Below are 15,172 nucleotides of genomic sequence, written 5' to 3' on the forward strand. Positions count from 1 at the left end.
GGAGAGAGAGAGAGATCTCGTCCAATGAGAGGGCAGAAAAGCACCCATGCAGCCAATCAGAGGAAGGGAGAAAATAGAGCAAGAAACCAAGCGCCTGAGAAAGAGAGAGAGAAAGCGAGAGAAAGGAACGGAGGAAAAGAAAATAGAGACAGACAGAATGAATAAAAGAGGTGGAGATTTAGATGAAGCCTGTCTGATCTCACTCGATTATATATGTGGATATAACAGTCTGTATGTGTAACCACTCCATCCAAACCTGTTCACTCTTTATCTCTCTCTCTCTCTCTCTCTGTGGTTTTCTGTTGGCTTCTCAAACCTCATTTTTGTTTGCAAACAACATTGTGGCTGTAAGAATCCGTCAGTAATGAAAGCGGTGTCTCGGTCTATCTGACATACTGTCTGCCGATCAGAGACTAGTGGTCTGTAAATGCGTTTGCGTGGGGTCAGCACGCTAAGTGTACCTCTGTGTTTTGTGTCATCTGAAAGTAAGAACAATAGCCTAAAAACCTAGAATAGCTTTTAGTGGTAATCACAGTTTGGACCTGCTCAGGGCTAAAAGTTGACGTTTTGAGGCACACCGAAATAGACAGAAACGGGAAGCAGTTTTCTTTCGGGATAACCTCAAATTCAGGAGCTGTCTGTCATCATTTCCCAAGGCCGAAAGAACTACTGAAGCATGATTCTGTCAGCAAAAAATCCCTTTGAGAATTTGTGACGGAAAAAAAGTTTGTCATTTTGAAGAACATGTTATTCAAACCAGGCCACGATTAATATGAGTTGCTTATATAATTATTTTTAATACAGTTTATATTATTTTTATTTTATTATTTGTTTATTTTATTATTATTATTATTATTATTATTTCGTTTTATTATATATATATTTTTTGGTAATACTAGTTTAAGGTCCAATTCTCACTATGAACTAGTTGCTTATTATATTACTAGGATATTGTCTGTTTATTAGTACTTATAAAGCTAATATTAATGCCTTATTCTGCATGACGATATTCTACATCCCTAATACCGAAACAACAACTTCCTTACTAACTATTAATGAGCCATAATTAAGAGTTTATTGAGGCAAAAGTCATAGTTAATAGTTAATAGTGAGAATTGGACCCTAATCTAAAGTGTGACCTATATATATCGTTTTTTTTTTTATTACATTAAACTTTTTGTGCAGCTCTTTATTTATTCAAACATGAAGTGTGATACAGTATGTCCATCCTGTTCTAGTATCACTTGAGAGAGAAACTGTTGCTATCACTATTTCTGCAGCAGAATGAATATATACTGCAGATTTTATTCATGGAACAGAATTTGAGAGCACACAGTGCAGAATATTATATCTCACAATAAAATGCTTTTTAATAATAAAATTATTTTGTGACCAATGAACCGTAATATTTTCCTGACTCGTTATTTGTGTTATTTAAGTTTTGAACAAATGTTTTAACAAACTTGGACTAAAAATATGATCTGTTTTATATGTATACGACGAATATAATCGGAAGTAATCATGTATAGATCGAGGTCATGTGACAACAGTACCATTGAAATATTAGCTCAAGAAAGAGCATGGTGTTAGCAACACCAAGGTCATGGGTTCGATTCCCAGGGAATGCATGAACTACTAAATTGTATGCCTTGAATCCAATCCAAAAATGTAAATGTAAGCAGTACTGCAGTATTGTACCAACCAGTAAGGAACAATAAGAACATGTGTGTGGGAAAAAACCTGTATGGTGCGAATAATAGAAACGGTGTATTTGTGTGTGTAAAACAGAATCGAGATACCTGGCTCTGGTTGGAGTGGGTATTATTAGGTTTGGGAAGAGGAACATATGTAGAGGAGCCGCAGGGGCCTGGGGGGACGCTTGATCCCGTGGCGCCGCTCCTCTCTTCTGCCCCCAAATGGAAGCACAAATTGAGTTGGTAGGGCTGAGTAAATTGAATTTACCGTGGGAGCCCCCCACCATTACCAGCCCCACACTGAGTTTAGGGTCATCTGTTTTAGTTGGCAAATTGATTTTTACATTTTGGCCCTTGTCCTCCGCCATCCTGTCCTGCTCTACCTCTCTCTCCCACTCGTTCTCGTTCTAGCTGATGTTTATAGTCATGTATGATGGTAATAGTGGAACATAGTGGTTTGCATCAGTCACGTAGCGTGTGTTTTGTCAGTTCATGTGATTTTTGCACTGGAAACACGAGTGCATGACTCGGTTTATGTATATTGGATGTATCATGTGTCGATGTTTTGTTCATAAATTAGTCTGCAAATGATTCACAGATGTAAGGATCCATGTTCGTAAAGCTTGTCTTCTCATCTGTATTGTGAACGAACGTGTCCCCAACCTTTATGAGGTTGTGGCGTATGACTTTGTGTGTGTGTGTTTCGCCACTTTAGAACAGTAGAAGTTGTGCTCTTCAGTCCCTGTGATGATAGCAGCATTGTAGCAATTAATTAAACAAAATTAATTACCCTCCTTATCATCCGAGTACACATTCACGCAAAGCACTCTCTCCATCTTTCTTTAACACACACACACACACACACACACTTTTATATTCACAGATTCACTTATACACCTGCGGTTTCTCTCTCTTTCTCTTTACTTTGCAGTAATGTATCCAGAGGAAAATGTCATTGCTCAAAAGTTGCTCTTTCAAAGCTCTGGATATCTCCGTTATGTTTTAAGGCAAGACACTGTACAGGCAAAGCAATTTTTTTATTGCACTATAGTTCATTTTGTGATTTTAGGTGTGGTAACACTGACGTATTGTGTACTTTGTAACAACAGTAAATTATGCATAATTACAAGTAACTAAACCAAACCCTAACCGTAACACTATAGTAAGTACATGTTCATTAATATTACTCGGTACGATGTAACTATGTCACCTTAAAATAAAGTGTAACCTTTTGAGCTATTTTGCTTCCATAACATGTCTTCTTTCAGAATAGTGGAAAAGAAAACATCAACATTTTACATCAATATTTTATTGCACTTCATCTAATTACATATGCAGATTTCAATGACAATGCATATCTTTAAAGGCTATGTTTCTCTCCTGCACTGAGCCAGAGATCTCCACTTCAGCAGCACTTACATAAACCAAATTTTCCAATTTTATTATAATATCTATATTCTGAAGGTTTTTCCAAAGGGGTTTGTTCATCTGGTTTATATAACATTTTATTCATAAAAGCATGGTGCAATTCGTTTTCTGGCTGTTGACATTATTTTCTGATCTATGGAGGGATACAAACCAGAAAATAAAAATAAAATAATTTTGAACCTGGCTTTATCCAAGGTTCAAAAAATTGCCTTAAGTGTCAACTTAGTTCCTAACTTCCTTTGGAGAAATATTCACAAATGAATATGTGTAGTATAGTGTAGTTTTAAGAGAATTTGATTTGATTTGAGTTCAGTTTGAGACTCTTGTGAAATATACTGTGGTTTTTTCTTCTTTTTTTTTGCCAGTCTCCATTTGCTCTCCTTTTAATCTCATTGCTGTCTAGAATTGAGATATTAAAGAGATCCTGTTTCCATCTTCCCCTTTTGATTCCCCATAATTTTGAATCCTTTAAAACGATTTATTTAAGTAATTAAAGGTAGTAAACGGTTGTGGCGTGTGTCATGTCACACAGAAGACAGATTATGCTAGTTTCCTTGACGTTAGGTGTCAGACGTGGGTTTGATCAAGTGTTCGAGCGGGACGTGACACTATTAAATCATCTTATTTTGACATCCCATGACGGTTTCTCTTTCTTTCTTTTTTTTTTAACCTGTCTGAAGTCACTTCTCGTTCTCAAACACGCACTTAGATCAATATTCCCCTTAGGAAGAGAACTTAGTTGGCAGTTGGATTCGCTGAGTGTGTGCGTGTGTGCCATCCTCCCGCTGTGTACAATAGTGGGGTCTTTTCCTCGCCCCCGTGCGTATGGTGAACAGGATGGGGGTTTCTGGCCTGCGGGGTTGGGCCCCTCTGGTGTCTTGAAGCGGGTTCTGAGTGAGATTGATGAGGGTCGAGACCCCCACCTCCCCCCTCCTGCCCCACCATGTCCCCCCCGAGGGCAGATACTGCCTGTACACCCCCGAACACTCTCGCTTGCCAGAACCCTCCGTGTGCACGGGGCAAACCCAGCTGCGCCCCTCCGTTCCCAATCTTTCTCTTCTTTATCTGTCTGTTTCTCCTTTTATTTATTTTATTGCTTGTTACTTTCCCCACTCGGGATTGAGTGTCCTGGCAGTGCAAAGGCTCAGAAATGATGTGTGGCTTGTGCTTTCTCTCTCTCTCTCTTTACTCTTGAAAGCAACAGAGAGAAAGAAGCAGAACAAGTAAGAGAAACAAACACATTCACATAGATGCAGGTCCTGATTTATTTCCGGAGATCTGATGCAACCGAACAGCTGAAAGATGCAACGAGATGTTTCTGCAGGTACTGCAGTGCTGAATCATATACCTATAGTGTAAAACATGGTGAAAATGACTGATTTATGGCGGAATAAAAAAAGATATCCAAAAATCCCCTCAGTAAAAACTAATGTCAAACAAAATTACATAAGACTTTTGAACATGGCTTTATACAATTTTCAGATTTCTGTTTTTGGAATGTATGCAAATTACCGCACATTCAATTAGAAAATGTATCATTTGCATTTTTAAAGACAACACTTCAGAAAGCTTTTAATACAACAATTTTCTTTCCACTTTCAAGAGTGGTGACACACTGTAAAAATATTTTCATATTTGCAAATAACTTTTTTTTTCTTTTGGAAATCAACCGAGATTCACTAATGTTGTTCAGATAACCTAATATTTTGAGTTTCTGTTGATTAAACTGATCTTCAATTAACAATGTTGTCATTTTTTAATAGTAACACTTTACAGTAAGGTTCATTAGTTAACATTAATGTATTTACTAACTTGAACTAACAATGAGCATTTGTTACAGTGTTTATTATTCTTTGTTAACGCTTGTTAATAAAAATACAACTCATTGTTTGTTCATGTCAGTTCACAGTGCATTTACTAAAGTTAACAAATACAACCTTTGATTTTAATGACGTATTAGTAAATGTTGAAATTAATATTAACTAAGATGAATAAATGCTGAAGAAGTATTGTTCATTCTTCATGTTAACTAAGGTAGTTAACTAATGTTGATGTGAAATATTGAGTTCATTTTGAACATCTGAATGCTGAATCATACCCATAGTGAATAGATATCAAATGCAAATAAGCAGAGCAGAATGAATATGGTTGGAAAGTAAGTGAACTTTCCACACAGACTATTTTCAGAACTCCTTTGCCAATTCATAAATCTCAGGTTTTGATTATTTAAAGCATTCCATGGCGCACCATTCACACTAAATGGTGTGAGTTACATTCCTATGCTACGGGAAAAAAAAAGCCCCCAGAAGGCTTCTTCCATTACTTCTCATTAACTACAGCCCCCGTGGCTGTTGATGTTACATTTCGGTTGATTAAACGTTTGTCATTTACACTTTCATCAAGCATCTCTGTCAGCCTGCGGTTCTGTTACAGTGTGAACATGTCAGTTGTCGTCGCTACACGTCCGGTCGTGATGAATGACTGTTATCAAGTGACCAATCCAAACTCTCAGAGCTCGTTTGAGGGGCAGGCTGAAGTCAGCCGTGACCATCTCTGTAAAATGTTAGGAGTTGTTGTGACGGTTATCGTGTCGTGTTTGTGATTTTATTGCACGGAGGCAATAAAAGTCAGTAACTCGAAATCAAACTGACAAACTGAGTTTTAACAGATGATGTTTGGGTGTTGAGATAAAATGTCAGTTAAAGGCCTCTAAGTGTCGGACTTACAATTGATTTACTCCTTCTAGAACTTGCCGTGGCTTGGAGATATTGGAAAGATTCACTCATTTTCAATTTGAGTTATCCTGGATCATTTTCTGCATTGTTTTTGAGTATGTATATATGAACAAAATGAACTGTCAGTCTGACGTCCTATATTATTACCTTGTAACTGTTTAAACAAGAGCCTTTGAACACGGACAGAATCAGTGCCATGAACTTTTCAGGGCTTTTTGAAAGGAAATGACATTGTGTAAAGAACCACACATCCTCCAAAACCTGGTTTTGCATTTCCAAACAAATCCTGATTAGCCAATCAGAGACCGTTAATTGCCGGTGGATTAATGTTGTGTCTTGCTGAGGACAGTTTCAAGCTTTTCCTGGTGATTCCACACTGCTGGAGACGGAGCGGTCGTGCCTCATCCTAATTTTTCATTGTGTGTCAGCGAGGAAATGAAAGAGGTGCTTGTAATAACCCATAAAGAGACTTTTTATCCGTCCATGACTCTCAAGTGCTCTTTGTCTTTCTTGCACTTTGTCTTTCTGCTCCCTTTTTCTCCTTTTTTTCCCATTTCAGACGGTTTTGCACAGTTTGTCTTTAGATAAAATGAAATTACTGCTGTGAATGCCATCAGGCTCATAAGAACATCTGTCATGATGATGATCCTGATTTCTGACCCCTGCCTGGATCGACTGTTGAAACACACACACACACACACACACACACACACACACACACACACACACACACACACACACACACACACACACACACACACACACACACACACACACACACACACACACACACACACACACACACACACACACACTCATACTTGCACATACATACAGTAGTGTGCAAACGTAGGCACTTTAGTATTTTCTCCAAAATTTTTAAAAAAATAATATAGTTTTAAGCCAGTTATTTATATATTTTACTGTAGTGTGTCGGTAGAAAATATCAGTTTACATTTCCATTCCATTAATTTTGAGATTTTTGTATGCACAAGGAGTCTGAGCCGGTATGATCCACACAAAGATCTAAACTCACCATCATCGAGTCTGTCTGTGAATACATGAAGAAACTAAATCCAGAAGAAGTGCAGCAACGTCTCCAAGACGCTTGAAGAAACTGACATGCAGAGATACAGTACTGTGAGAAGTTTTAGACACAAAAAAATGCTGTAAAGTGAGAATGCTTTCAAATATAATGTCATAAATAGATTTTATTTTTAAAATTAACTTCTATTAACCTAACTAAATCAAATCAATATTTGGTGAGACCACTCTGTGCATTTAAAACAGCTTTTGTCCAGGTAAACTTGCTCATAGTTTTTCAGGGAGCTTTGCAGAAAGGTTTCTTCAAGCGTTTTGGAGACGTTGCCAAAGTCCTTTAGTCTGTCTCAGTTTTTTCTGTTTCTTCATGTAATCACAGATGGACTCGATGATGGTGAGATCAGATTATATCGGCTGTTGTCAGACTCATTGTGCATACACAAATCTCACTGGATTATTACAATTAATGGCAAAGAAATGTTTGGAAATGTAAACTGATATTTCCTACTGACACACTACAGCAAAATATATAAATAACTGGCTTAAAACTGTTTTGTGGGGTTAAAATACTAACGTGCATAAGACTTTTGCACAGTACATAATCAAAATAACGAAAAACTAAAATATGGGAGCAATTTATGTAAAAGTCTTTTAACTTACATTTTAGATAATTGTGCATTTTCTGAAAGTATATACTATATATATATATATATATATTTTTTTTTTTATATCTCTCTCTCTATATCTATATCTATCTATCTATCTATCTATCTATCTATCTATCTATCTATCTATCTATCTATCTATCTATCTATCTATCTATCTATATAGGCTATAGATATAAAACAATAATAAGAAATGTTTCTTGAGCATCAAATCTGCTTATCAGAATGATTTCTGAAGGAAAGAGATCATGTGACACTGAAGACTGGAGTAATGATGCTGAAAATTCAGCTTTGATCACAGGAATAAATTACATTTTAAAATACATAACAATAGAAACCAGCTATTTTTAATTGTAATAATATCACAATGTTAAATGCAGCCTTGGTGAGCATATAAGAAACTTCTTCCAGAAACATTTTTAAAATCTTACCAACCCCAAACTTTTGAATGAGTATGTATGTATGGTTATCGTATTATGCCATTTGTTTGGAAGATACATATATCAGTATTTTTGGACAGACCTGTAAACCTTCTGTTCCTCTCTGGAAAACTTCAATGAACTTCAACCACAACTAACAATGCCTTAATGAAACTGAACATCAATAACTTTTAAATATTTAACTGAATAAAATAACATGCAAAATTAGAATGAGACTGCAAAGCGTCAATGAAGCATCACTAAAAACATCAATGGTGCAAATCTTAATGTGATTAAAAAAACATTATCATGACAAAAACATCAATTTGTCAAAATAAGGCCATCAATACCTTTGGCAAAATATCAATGCCTTAAAAACAGAGACAGATTACAGGTCACCATTCTTGACATTGTTTTCCAGACAGTTAAAACATCAATTCTTCAATATTACATTATTATATATAATTACAGGGACAATGTAGTATTAAAAAAAAGGGTATGATTTTTTTTTCTTTTGTGAAAATGAAGATATCTTCACATAAATGTAATATTCAAGAGGCAGTTTTCGGATAATATATTGCTTTCTTTTCAACGTGTTTGCAGAAGCCACATTAATATCTCTGTTGGATAAATTTAGGATAAACAGCGCACTCAAACAGACACACACAAGAAAATGAATGCACATTCATGGACACACACACACACACACACACACACACACACACACACACACACACACACACACACACACACACACACACACACACACACACACACACACACACACACACACACACACACACACACACACACACACACACACACACACACACACACACACACACACACACACACACACACACACACACACACACACACACACACACTGCCTCTAATTCTCTGCCTCTCTCTCTCTCTCTGCAGGAGGAGTGCAGTGCTGTGTGCTGTAGAGGGGAGATAATGGCCTCTGGCTCCTCAATCTCTCGGCTGTAATGTGTTTCTGACGCCAGCTAGTGCCTGCAGCCCCCTGGGAGGTTCAGGGACGACATCATGATGGAGTGTCAGGTGCTTCTGTGTGTGTGCGTGAGCATGTCAGTATGCATATCAAACAGCTCCATAATGATATCTGTTTTCCTGCCAGCCGCCCTAGACTACAGGGACCACCTTTGCTTTCTCTATATTCCAATCACATGCAAATGTGTATAGGTGCCCTTATGTATACATACAGTCAGTGCAGTTAAAATCTGTTCTGGCATTTTATTGCTTGTTTTTTTTTCGTCCCTCTTTATGTTACAGTTCGTTGTCCAATCAAGGTGGCATGGTAATGGTAACCATGGTAACCGACTCCTAGCGCACATGATGGAACTGACCAGCCCCGCCACCACCAATAATCACCACCACACTTCCTGACATGAGCCGTATTACAGGGTTAGTGGACCTAGTGATGGTTTTCATGTGACACGAGTCTCAGACACATCAGTGAATGTTGGGCTACTTTACAAATGTAAGATTTAAGAAACAAATATATTATATATAGCCTATGTGTGTGTATATATATATATATATATATATATATATATATATATATATATATATATATATATATATATATTTGCGATTAATCACATCTAACATTAAAAGGTTGTATTTATGTAGATGCTATTAATTATATTTTATATATATATATATATATATATATATATATATATATTTATATAAATATTAGTGCTGTCAAATCGATTAATCGCATCTAAATCGATATATATATATATATATCTAAATCACACACACATATATATATTATATATGATATATTTAAATATATATACACACACACACACATATATATAATAAATATAATAATATATGTACACATACATACATTTTAGAAACAAACTTTTATTTAAGATGTGATTAATTGCAATTAATCTACATGACAGCACTAATATATATATATATATATATATATATATATATATATATCAATACATAGATGTTAAAAAACAATTTCAAATATACAGGCTACTTTGGTCACTTTTGGTGGCAATTTTTTGCTCCATGATCTGTTTTTTTTATTTATTTTTTACCTTTGCCACATGACCACCGGGCTCAATATTTTAGTATCCACTGCACCACGGCTCAGACTTTTGGTTTTTGTGAATGTTAAAAACAGGAAGAGATTGGCATGATGGATACATACACAATGTAACATTCCTATGTGTGTGTGGAGAGAGAGAGAGAGAGAGAGAGAGAGAGAGAGAGAGAGAGAGAGAGATAGAAGTAGTTTACGGCCACAGGGTCAATCTATCTGAATAGTGAGGAGAAAGGGAACCCCTCACATACACACTCACTCACACACATAATTCACAAAGACAGATCATTCACAGAGAGATATTTCACTCTCCTCCTCGTCTGCAAGGCCTACGGCGTCTCGAGCGAGGCCGTAACTCAGCCGCGTGATTGACGGCTGGGATGGAGAGCTGAAAAGCAGGCTGGACGCGTCAGATCATCTGGCATGTTGGAATGCCAGAGCGTCTGACTATTGTCTGATCTGGACAGGGCAGGCTGTGTGTTAGGGGATGGGAGAACGTGTGTGAGAGTCATTCAAACATTACTGAGACATCGAGAGCCCTCACAGACAGATCAGAGAAGGCTAGTGTGACGATGTGAACGTGTGTTATCTGATCGGAGCGCGGTTTGGCTAACGCTTAGGTTACAGCAATTACAGGTCGCTGAGTCACACATAGACCCCTGCACATATATGCACACTTCACACCCACACGGGCCTGTCAGATATACATCACTGACAACCCCCGCCCTGAATTTACAACATGGACATCAGACCCCCCCTCAGACAGCTGTCTGCCACCCTCACCCTACCTGTCACCTGATATCTCACACACACACATATGAAGACATGAACTATGAACATGGCTGCATTATTTTGATCAATATATATCTATTTGAATATATTCTAAAATATATTCAAATAGAATACAGTTGTAGTTCATTTGTAATAAAATTTCACATTTTCACTGTACTGTATTCTATTTGAATATATTTTAAAATGTAATTTATTCCTGTGATGTCAAAGATGAATTTTCAGCATCATTACTCCAGTCTTCAGTGTCACATGATCCTTCAGAAATCATTCTAATATGATGAAGCACTTATTACTGATTATTATCAATGTTGAAATCGGTTGTGCTGCTTTATATTTTTGTGGAAATCGTGTTACATTTTATCCATGGTTTTTTGATGAATAGAAAGTTCAAAAGAAAGTTTATTTTTCTTTTAAAATAAATCTTACCCACCCCAAGCCTAGCTATATATATCGTTTTTACATGTAATATTGTATAATCTCTCTATATAATTTTATTTATTTATTTTTTCATATATTGTCTGTCATGGAGTTCTCAGATGTTTCTCCTTACATTTCTCCATTACACAAATGAGAAATTGTAGATGTGGAGTAACAGTCTAAAGCTGTAAAGGTAACAATAAACTCAAATAATTTGTGACCCTGGATCACAAAACCAGTCTTATGTCGCACGGGTATATTTGTGGCAATAATCAACAAAACATTGTATGAGTCAAAATTATAGATTTTTCTTTTATGCCAAAAATCATTAGGACATTAAGTAAAAATCATGTTCCATGAAGATATTTTGTAAATTTCCCACCTTAAATATATAAAACATTTATTTTTGTGAATGGATGCAGCACTATCGCCAATAGAAATGGACAACTTTAAAGGAGATTTTCTCAATATTTCGATTTTTCTGTACCCTCAGATTCCAGATTTTCAAATAGTTGTATCTCGGGCTCTCGGCCAAATATTGTCCTATCCTAACAAACCATACATCAATGGAAAGATTATGTATTCAGCTTTCAGATGATGTATACATCTCAATTTAAAAAAAAAATACCCATAAGACTGGTTTTGTGGTCCAGGGTCACATTTGGTTTTGTTTAAAATTTGAAACTGCAAACTTTGGCTTGTTAATTCTGAGAAGTTTGAGCCATTGTTGAGATCTCTTCTGAAGATTACGGTGATGCGCAAGGAAGGTTTTATTGTTGTTCTCAAGAGGATAATCTAAAAAGCAGATGACTAAAGCATGACTCTCCATTTGCTCTCCATTAAATCTCAGATTTAAAGAAATCGGATTCAAATGTTCTTTCCTAAGGGCTTCTTTGTTATATTATATATATGTTTATGCAAATGAATGTCTGTAAATTAAGAGTCTGTTTGACTACCTCATTTTAATCTCAGTAGTTCCACAGTAGTAACAGAAATACCAGTAATTATATACCAGTAATAACCGGAATTATTGTATTTTGGCCAATACTTTAGTTACCATGGCACATTTATATAAAGAATGTTCAAGTCCAGTCAGTTTCCACAGAGTTTGAAGCAATTTATCATAATTCTCCGCTCACGCTCATGAGAAACATCTCTCAAACTGTGTTTTTACATCGTGACTTTCAGCAGAATGAAACGGGAGACGCCACCCAGAAAGCGATGACCTCTGACCTTGTCGTAATGCCAGCCTCCAGGCGTGCTGACTTCACAGAAGCAGATGCACACAGCTCTTTCTGTTGTGTTCTTCAGCTGCCAGGCTCTGGAGCCATGGGGAGAAAAGCTCAAGGACAGGGAGAGAGAGGAGACGGAGCCCTCGCCTCCGGGCCTGTTCTGGACGCCACTCTCAGCTGTTGCCCAGGTAACAGGACAGGCGGGTTTATGGGATAATGTGGGCGGCTGGTGTTCTGGTTTGTGGTTATCAATGCGCAACATACCCTATAGCGTATAATTAAGCACATAACCAACAAGATTATATATATATAATCAAAACAACCTCGAAGAGGAGTCCACTGCAATAAAAAAAACACAGATTATAAACCTAATGAGCCCGAGCAGGAGCGAGTGTGTGTGTGGACGGTTTGACAAGCCGAGGAGATTCCACTTTGCTTCAACTCTCCAGATGCCATCACCATGACTACACCAGGCTGGGAACCTGACCTTTGACCTCTCAAAGGGTCACTAATTGACCCCTGCTGTTTGTACAGAGAAACTCCTTAGTGACGATCGAGGGAGAAAGACATCTGGCGGTGCGTGTGTGTGTGTGTGTGTGTGTGTGTCTAGTGAATTACTAGGCATAATGGACGAATCCATAACTCTGAATAAAAGTTTTGGACATTTACAATGATAGAGTGGGGTTTTGAATTTTTTATGCCGTGCCGTGTGATGCTTGTGCGAGTGTCTAAAATAAGTAATATTAAAGCGAGTGTCTAAAATAAGAACTATTAAAACGTTACTTGTCTCTATTTCTCCAATCTGACAAACTAGCCTATGTGGGGGGAAAAGTCTATCAAAGTGCTATTTCTTTTATACGCCCTCACTTTTTTCTTTTCCATATTCATTTAACATGACATGCACTTGTTTTGTGCTCTCTCTCTCTCTCTCTCTCTCTTTATGTCTATGACGCCCACATTCTTAACGTATGCATCTCCAACTCTATTATTCTCTCATGCTATTGGACATTTCTAACCACGCCCAATTCTCTCTCTATCTCTCTCTCTCTGCCTGTGTCTTACATATTTATATACTATGAGTACTAAATAGTATTAGAATGAATGCATCCTAGATCATTTAAATTGAACTTTTTCTATTTCAAATAAATGCTGTTTTTTGAACTTTCTATTCATCAAAGAATCCTGGAAAAAATCTATCAATATTTCAACAAAAATATTATGCAGCACAACTGTTTTCAACGTTGATAATAATAATAATACACATTTCTTGAGCATCAAATCATCACATTAGAATGATTTCTGAAGGATCATGTGACACTGAAGACTGGAGTAATGATTTTCAGCTTTGTCATCACAGGAATAAATTACATTTGAAAATATATTACAATAGAAATTTTGAATTATAATAATATTTCACAGCCTTGGTGAGCATAAGATACTTTTTTCAAAACAATAAAAAAATCTTACTAACCCCAAACTTTTGAAAAGTAGTGTACATTGAAAATATGATGCCAAAAGTGCCCATATGTTTACAATTTCGGGTGAATTTTGCAAATGTGTACAAACAATTAGTTAAATGCTGCTATTTGTCAGTATGTGTTCAATGTTATATAAATTACTTCTCCAGTTCTCTTAGTTAAATCTATAGTTATCAATTTAATATGGCCATTTTGATGTTTCTGTGCCAGATAAATGCTTTAATTGCTAATTACATAGCTACATTTAATTGCTAATTACATATTTGCTAATTATAGCTTCAGTGTAGTTAGTCTTGATAAGCTAAATTAATGAATGCAAATAAAAAACACTCAGTCATACTATACAGTAAAGTGCATATAGGCTACTTTTAGTGCATAACATCAGTATGCAAACTGAAATACAGCCATTATCTATGTATTATTTTAAATGGTATTTTATTATTATTGTAATTTCTGCAAGTAATTAAAAGAAAAAAAGTTCTGTATTCCATTGAAATCTGCTTTTAAACTCATGGACTTTTAGTCTTGATTGAGTGGCAGACTCAGAAGGAGCCCGGGGCCTTGCAGGCCACAGGGCAATAGTGCATGATAATATACAGAACAGAAACACGCAGGAGTCAAGCAGAGCCCAAACACACATCCTGTCTCCTGTAGAACTCCAGGTGCTGCGGCGTATCACATTTCCATGTTCAGTCCCCAGAACGCTGCCAGTCAACGTGCCGAGAACTCGGAGCGAAAGACCGTCTGTGTGTTTGAGGGTGATACAGCACATATGGCCCAAATGATCTGGCAACTCTATTTATTACACACAAGAAGTTAAATTGAGCCTTATGAAGAGTGTGTGAACATACAGCCCTGGCAGCGGCCAACCAGCGTGATGTTGCGCAGGCCTGAACGAGTGTGTACGTGTGCCTGGAATTTCTATATAACGTAGTTAGAGGCCATTTCTCTCTCCCAAGCGCGCTGAATCGAGCTCTGTCAACTGGTTTAAAAAAGTTTTCCACGTCTTGATTACTGTCGTCTTCAATCACATCTCATTGGACAGCCATAAGGGAAGCCGCATTTTAATTAGTCATATTAATTAATACAGCTGTTAAGAGTCTCGGTCCAGTTCCCATTACCATCAAATCATTTCACATGCCCAAACTAGAGTTCATGCAACATTGAGTTGTACTTCAG

The sequence above is a fragment of the Leuciscus leuciscus genome, assembly GCF_965113295.1.
Source record: "Leuciscus leuciscus genome assembly, chromosome: 1".
Taxonomy (NCBI): Eukaryota; Metazoa; Chordata; class Actinopteri; order Cypriniformes; family Leuciscidae; genus Leuciscus; species Leuciscus leuciscus.